Source organism: Gavialis gangeticus, unplaced genomic scaffold, assembly GCF_001723915.1.
Source record: "Gavialis gangeticus isolate Ggan-Ray unplaced genomic scaffold, GavGan_comp1, whole genome shotgun sequence".
NCBI lineage: Eukaryota > Metazoa > Chordata > Crocodylia > Gavialidae > Gavialis > Gavialis gangeticus.
Window position 1 is genome coordinate 52,240,548 of NW_017728993.1, and position 6,909 is coordinate 52,247,456.

Sequence of the window (6,909 nt, forward strand, 5' to 3'; positions counted from 1 at the left end):
CCTTGGCCCTCTTCTTTACTTGTGGGGCTTCCCACTGCCCCCTCTCGCTCCGGGGCTTCCCACAGCCCCCTCTTGCTCCGGGGCTTCCCAATGCCCCCTCTCACTCTGGGACTGGGGTCAATGCACCCCAAATGCTGCGCCCTCTACGGCTCCAGGGTCCCCATGCTACCATGGAGCTCCTATGAGGACTTTTCCAACCCCTAATAGCCTCACCCAGTCCTCCGGTAAAACAGTAAACACAAAGCACAAAGCCCCTGGGCTATAATTTAAAACTAAACTGTCCGGTCAAAACCACGTTCTATCCCTACCGGGAAAATACTCCAACTCATAGCCGCAACCAGGGGATGCTCATGCAGTCTATCTTCTCCTTTCTCTCTGCACTGGCCGAGCTCCCTGCTCCTTGGCCGCTGGAGGGGAACTGCTGTCCTGGCCTCATGCTTGGGCTTAAGAAGGGCCAAGCCCTGCCCCTTCCTGTCAGCTGATTCCCTTGGTTCCCCTAGCAACCAGCACCTGTGCTGCCCTGGTGACTGGCAGTTGAGCCTCCCCTTTCTCACCACTAGGGGTCTCTCCTGAGCCATTTCTGCTTTTAGGCGCAGGGCACCAGAGTGCTCTGTGACAGACCCCTATAAATAAGTACCACACTTTAATTACATGCTGCACGGAAAAAACCCACCTTGTGTTAGTTCTAAACTTGCTACCTACTAGTTTAATTTATGAACCATAGTTCTCCTATTGTGCAAAACAGTAAATGATCCTCTGTGATTAGTAGATAATCATCGATTACTCGCATTTACTTGTCAAAACAGAAACAAGTTACAACCAAACAGTTAAACAAAGTATGTGGAAGTATAGGAAACATTATCATCATTAAACTCTCTAGCTCTGGCTTCTATTCTCTCATCTTGTATGGAGAGCTCCATTACTTTGGGTCTTCCAACAACAGGACTTATAAGTACTCCAGAATCATCTTTACCATATAACACTGTTCAGCTTCATACAGGTTAAAACTATACCTGCTCTCTCCCTACAAATTTATGAGTGCATCTCCTGTTATCTGTTATCTTTTCAGTCTTCAGAGAAACAAAATGAAACTAATCTTATTAGTGGCTATAGTTGCTGCTCATGGAGTTACAAAAAATCTGAATTCTCTCTCACATATTTAAAGGAACATATATATATATATTGGTTGAAGTTTTAATCTTTTTCATTTTGTTGCTTCCCCCCACCCTCATTGGCAGAGGGCCCCTGCCAGCCAGGCCATTTGCCACTCATCACCAGAGAAGTAAATACTGTAGCATATTTAAAGCTTCAACCAATATATATATTCCTTGGGTACCCTGGAGGATATATGGAGTTGCATAAAATTGAAATCCCTTCTCATACATATATATGAGAAGGAATTTAAATTTTATGTAACTCCATATATAAGTATTTTGCAGTTTTTTTACTTTAAACATCTGACCTGAAAAACTGAAGAATGCAAAGATAATTATTATTTTTAAGTATGAATACACACATACATAGCACACAAATGCATACACACACATCTTATTTTTTTTGACATTTCTTATCTTTCTGGGAATTTTCTGGAATTTAACATTAGATGTTAGGTAAAAACTTAAAACAAAGAGTTACAACAGATTATATTTTATTATTGGACATCATTTGCCACATCTAATTTCTTATAATCAGAAACATACATAAAGCAATTGCTGACCAAGTTAAGTCTGAATTAATAAACCATTGATCCTGCATTGTCTATGGTTCAATCTAAAAGTCCAAGAGAAACCGGGCATACAAGTAAGGGCATACAAGAAGTGACAAAAAAAAGTAAACACCTACTCAAAGCCTGGCTTTTTCCTGTTATTAAAATTCTGCATCTCAGTGACTTATCCAAATGGTGGCCACCTTTTCAGATTATAAACTGGAATGACCTAGCTTGGGTCAGAGGCATGTGGGTGGGTCGGTGCTAGGACCTGGTGACTGCCACCACTTCTGTATGCATCCATATGAGGAGTGCTAATACTGCTGATGCCCCCCACTGTCCAACACTGTGGAAAAACCATGGTGAAAAACCCAGTCTATGGGCCATCTCAAATGGCTCTGTAGACCATTTTGTATATATTGCTGACCCCTGACTTATCCTGTCAAGCCTAATAGGAAGATGAAGAAAGAAACCTTAGCTCATGGACTTGGAAATAAGGGTCCTATATTTAGAAAGGCATGGGAGCAGACTTGAAATCTGAGTGCATTAGAGCTGCATCTAATGAGAGATGTAACAGAAATGGAGTAAGACTAATAGAAAATGTACTCCAAGTCCAATGAATGGATCTTTTGTTCTTCTCTAAAAAATAATAAAAGAAATGGAACAAGGCTGACGTAGATGTCTCAAAAATGCCACAAAGGAAAAATACACTAAAAAGGAAAATTACTGCCTTTGGGAGTGACTAAAAACAATATAAAATAATAATAATTATATATATAAAAGATAAGGGATTAAAGACTAGAATATTTAGATCACTACAGGGTTATGAAGAAACTTGATGTCAAAGAAACAAGATATAGCAAAAAAAATAAATAAATGAGTTTATGATCCTTCAGTATTCATGAGGGAAATTTGGGATGAAATGCCATAAATGGGATCATATTTTCTAAGGACTGAGTAGTAAAATTGTAAGAGCATCATCCCAAAACATATCTTATATAAGCTAAAAATCAGACAAAGATAAATGAGACAAAACTTCAGAACACTGGGTCATCAACTCCATATCCAACTGACAAGCACATTTTGAAGACTTTGAAGAGAGACAACAAACTGAGTAATTACACAGTAAAAGGACTTTTAGATTTTACTTTTTAAAAAGGAAATAGGATCTCATTATTTATTATATAGACCAGTACATTTGGGACATGGTAAATTGTAAGCACTATAAAGATGTGTTCAGAATCAAGATGTACTTTTCTTCAATATTTCATGAACTTCATTGAAAACGGCACATTTTAAAGATGATTTTCACTCCAAAACCAACAGCAGAATCATATACATACATTGCATAAGAATCCAGCAAAAAGATAAGTCTTTGCTTAACTTATTATATACAAATCTATTTATCTATTTTAATACTAATGTGGCACCATATTGGTGAAATGGGATGTTGGCAGAATTTAGGCTTTTAAATAATAAAATTAAATGCAGAATATTGTACTTCAATGGCTAGAAAACCTTTTAGGTGTCTAAATGCATTGGCCACCTACATTTTGGGTCTCAGCTTTCCTAGATTCCAAAACTCAGACTTCCAAACTTATGAGTCCAGCCAAAGCAGCTAGTGCAGTGGTTCTCAATCTTTTTTGGACTTGAGGCATCTTCACAGGACTTGTGGCACCTCTCTATAATTTTGTGAATTAAATAGCATATGATAATAATAATAATAATAAGCCTGTGCCTGTATGTTTTTCTCCTCACAGCTTGAGGCAATTCTTTAGACTTAAGTTCCCCATATTATTCTATTTAAAGATAGGGAAAAATAGAGCATTTTAAAAAAATGAATATTTTAATCCCAGGTCTTAAAAAGATTAATTTCTTTACTGTCTTAAGAAACAGTCCTGATGAAATAAAAATGTACAAAACCACTTGGTACCCTATCCCTACAATACAGGAGAAATTTGTAATACATCTTTGCTTCCATCTATAACTTAAAAGTTTACTTGGTCAGGGAAAAACCTTAAGTGATCCTACAAAACTGCCTCCAACACAAATCGCAAACAGGCTGCAACTTGTTCAATAAATTCTCATTTTTAAGCTATTTATCATCCATCATTGGGCATTTGTCTCAACAGCTTAGGGCACAGTGCCAGCTACTGCTTTATTTCCCCTGGGTCTCCTTTTGTTCCTGATTGTCAAGATAACTATACCCTCCTGTTGCTGATTGTTGCCTTTCCAAACTTCATTCAGCCTTACTTTGAGATTTGTAAGAAGTACCTGTTATTTTGTTCACCTTTCATACATTTGGTAAATAAAGTATGGAAGGACAGATGTTCTCATATTGGAAACTGAGATGTAGCCCAAAATATTTATGTATCATATTTGATCACTTCTCTTTCATTTTATACCTATTTATGGGCCTTGCCCATTATATTACAAGTAATGGCTTTAAAAGCACCCTGCTTGAGTAGGATATCTACCTGATTAGAGTGGGTATGAGATATTTGCTTTACTGATTTCCTTCCCTTAACTTCCACTGAAGGTGTATATTCTGGACAGAAATACATAGGAACTCAGATTAACTAGAATTACTGTATCTCACTGCTAGCCTGGCTACACATTTTGGAGGCAATCCTGGCAATAGTTAAACCACTTGGAAGGAAGAGGTTGTTGTTGCCTTGCAACATACACATACAGATGAATTTCCCACTAGAGGAGCTCCCTGCACTAGGTATAGACAATATCACTACTATATACACCATTATTGTCTGGTTTAGAACATAATGGCATTCATATATGGTCCTTCTTCCTCTTCAAAAAGGGGAACATTTTAGGAAGTTACCTGCAGGCAATGTATTAAATAATAGTTATTGCTTCAAGCTTAACTTGCATATATCCTACATAGACTTAATAAAAGAGTGAAATTTTCAGAAGAGTGGAGAACAGGAGAGGTAACACCTATGTTCAAGAAGGAGGGGAAAAGGATACTGGCAATTATATCCCATTGAGTGTGGCTCACTGTTAGATAGGCCTTTAAAACAATTTCTGAAGGAAAGAAGGGGTAAGGTCAGAGGGATGTTGTAGCCATGATGGTCCAGAAATTAATGTGAGAAGCACAGCTTTGTTGGGGAAATATCTTTTATTGGACCAACTGTATCATTGGGATAAAGTTAGATGCACTTAATTTTTTCAGGGCTGAGAAGGAAAGTAAACACAGCAAATAAAGAAAAAAGAATAAACACCTGAAAGTAAATAAAATAATAAAAATAATACCCCATATAGATTTACCAAAGGTATATTTTGCAAGACTAAACTAATATCTTTCCTTGATAAATAATTTTTTTTTTAGATAAGGGCAAGTTGTTTAGTACAAGGTTCATGAGGTAGGTAACAGCGTGATGGCCAAGAGTAATGACAATGAGTAAGGTAGAGGGGTTACTATTGGAGTCTCTCACCAATACATCATGGGCAAATGTTTCTTAATGGCTTTGGCAAAAATAAGCATGTGCTGATGACATGAAGATTGGTGGTATTACCTGTAAAAAGAAGGATACGGATTTACAGAGATAAGATTTTATGTTAGGCCAAATGATTTTAAGGAGTGCAGAAGCAAAAAGAGTTCTACAATACAATGAAGAGTTCTACAAGGAAATGCAAATTTATTCATGTAGGGGTTAGATTTTTGCTACAAGGATTTCTGCTGTAAGACAGAGATCATGTATTTGAAACAAAACAGGAAGAGAACAATCTTGGTGTACCAGGTAATGAGGATGTCTGGAGCAGTCAATGTTACACGGCTCTGAAACAGAAAAATGCAATACTAGTTATTTCCAGTAAACAGGGAAATATCAGTGGCATTGCACAAAGATTTTGTCAGACCTAGTTTTAGGTGAATTATTTAATGTAGTTGCCTGCAATTGCAAGGGACTAGACTCAGTTTCACAAGAATCCTTCCTGATGTTTTGACCCAGGACAAAAACACTCATCAAAATAGCAGAATTTCCTGTGGGACAAGTCAAAATATGAAAACAAGGGCAAGTTGTCCATGAGACTTTCATGATGCACTGGGGTGACCCACAAGAAGAGACAATGGTGCATCAAGGAATATGGAGTCCCTCCAAAGGGTAGGCCTCACTGCAGGGGACTAATGAGAACATGAGGAAATCAAAGCTTTAACCCCCATGAGCCAGTGTGGCTCAGAAAGATAGAACAATTAATAATGATTTAACCATAAATGAAATGTTCACTTATATTTTCCAGAGGAAAATTACCAGTAAATGTATTCTTTTCTTGCAAAACAAAACAAACAACCCCCCAATCCCCTAGCATATTAGTTTGAAATAAAATAAACATTTCTGATGGTTCTAATATACAACATTTGAGAATTTGCTTAATTAGTTATTTATCAGTTTGTTTCCACATTTGAGCTTCTACTCAGATACAAGTAGACAACCTACTATCATTCACTTGAGGTGGGAGTCTATCAGCAAACCACTGTGACCTTTTAATTAAAAATTGCTATTAATAGAAAAATCCACTTTTCTTTACAATCACACTAATATTATTTAGTTTATTTACACTGAAGTCTAAGTATGTAATTATTTCTGTACCAATATTCAGGAAAAATGGAAGATTTTTTTTGGAGGGAGGACCTTCTTCAAATACTGTTTTGTGTACGTATACGTATTAGATACAATTCTATTTGCAAACTTAATTCTAACTAAAAAATGTGGGTCTACTAGATCAAAATTAACAAACAAACGATCTTCTCTGTCTTCAAAACTGCGTCTTCCCCAATTACAACTGAAAATTGTCTGCTCCTTAAAATGTTGTGGTATGGCTTTCCATCTTTGCCTAACTTCTCTCATAAGAGATAAATGCTATTTTAGGACCTTGTTAGACAGTAATTTTGGTTAACTCCTGGAGTTCTTAATACCTGAAACTAGCTCCTGGATTGTCCTCACATTAAAAGCTGAAACTAGTTTTAAGCACTTCTTAGGTGGCACACAGTTATCCCATTCTACAGCAGAATTCTCTCTCATCTATGTTACCCAGCTCACGTTACACTAAGATGTAGCCACTCAGGGTTACATCTTAGTGTGAACACCCCACCCACCCACTCCTCCTTCTCCCTCTTCCCTGCTGGCTTAGACTGGGCCTGCCTCCCTCCCTGCCCCCCTCCCCTCAGGCCTGGGTCCACTCCTCCT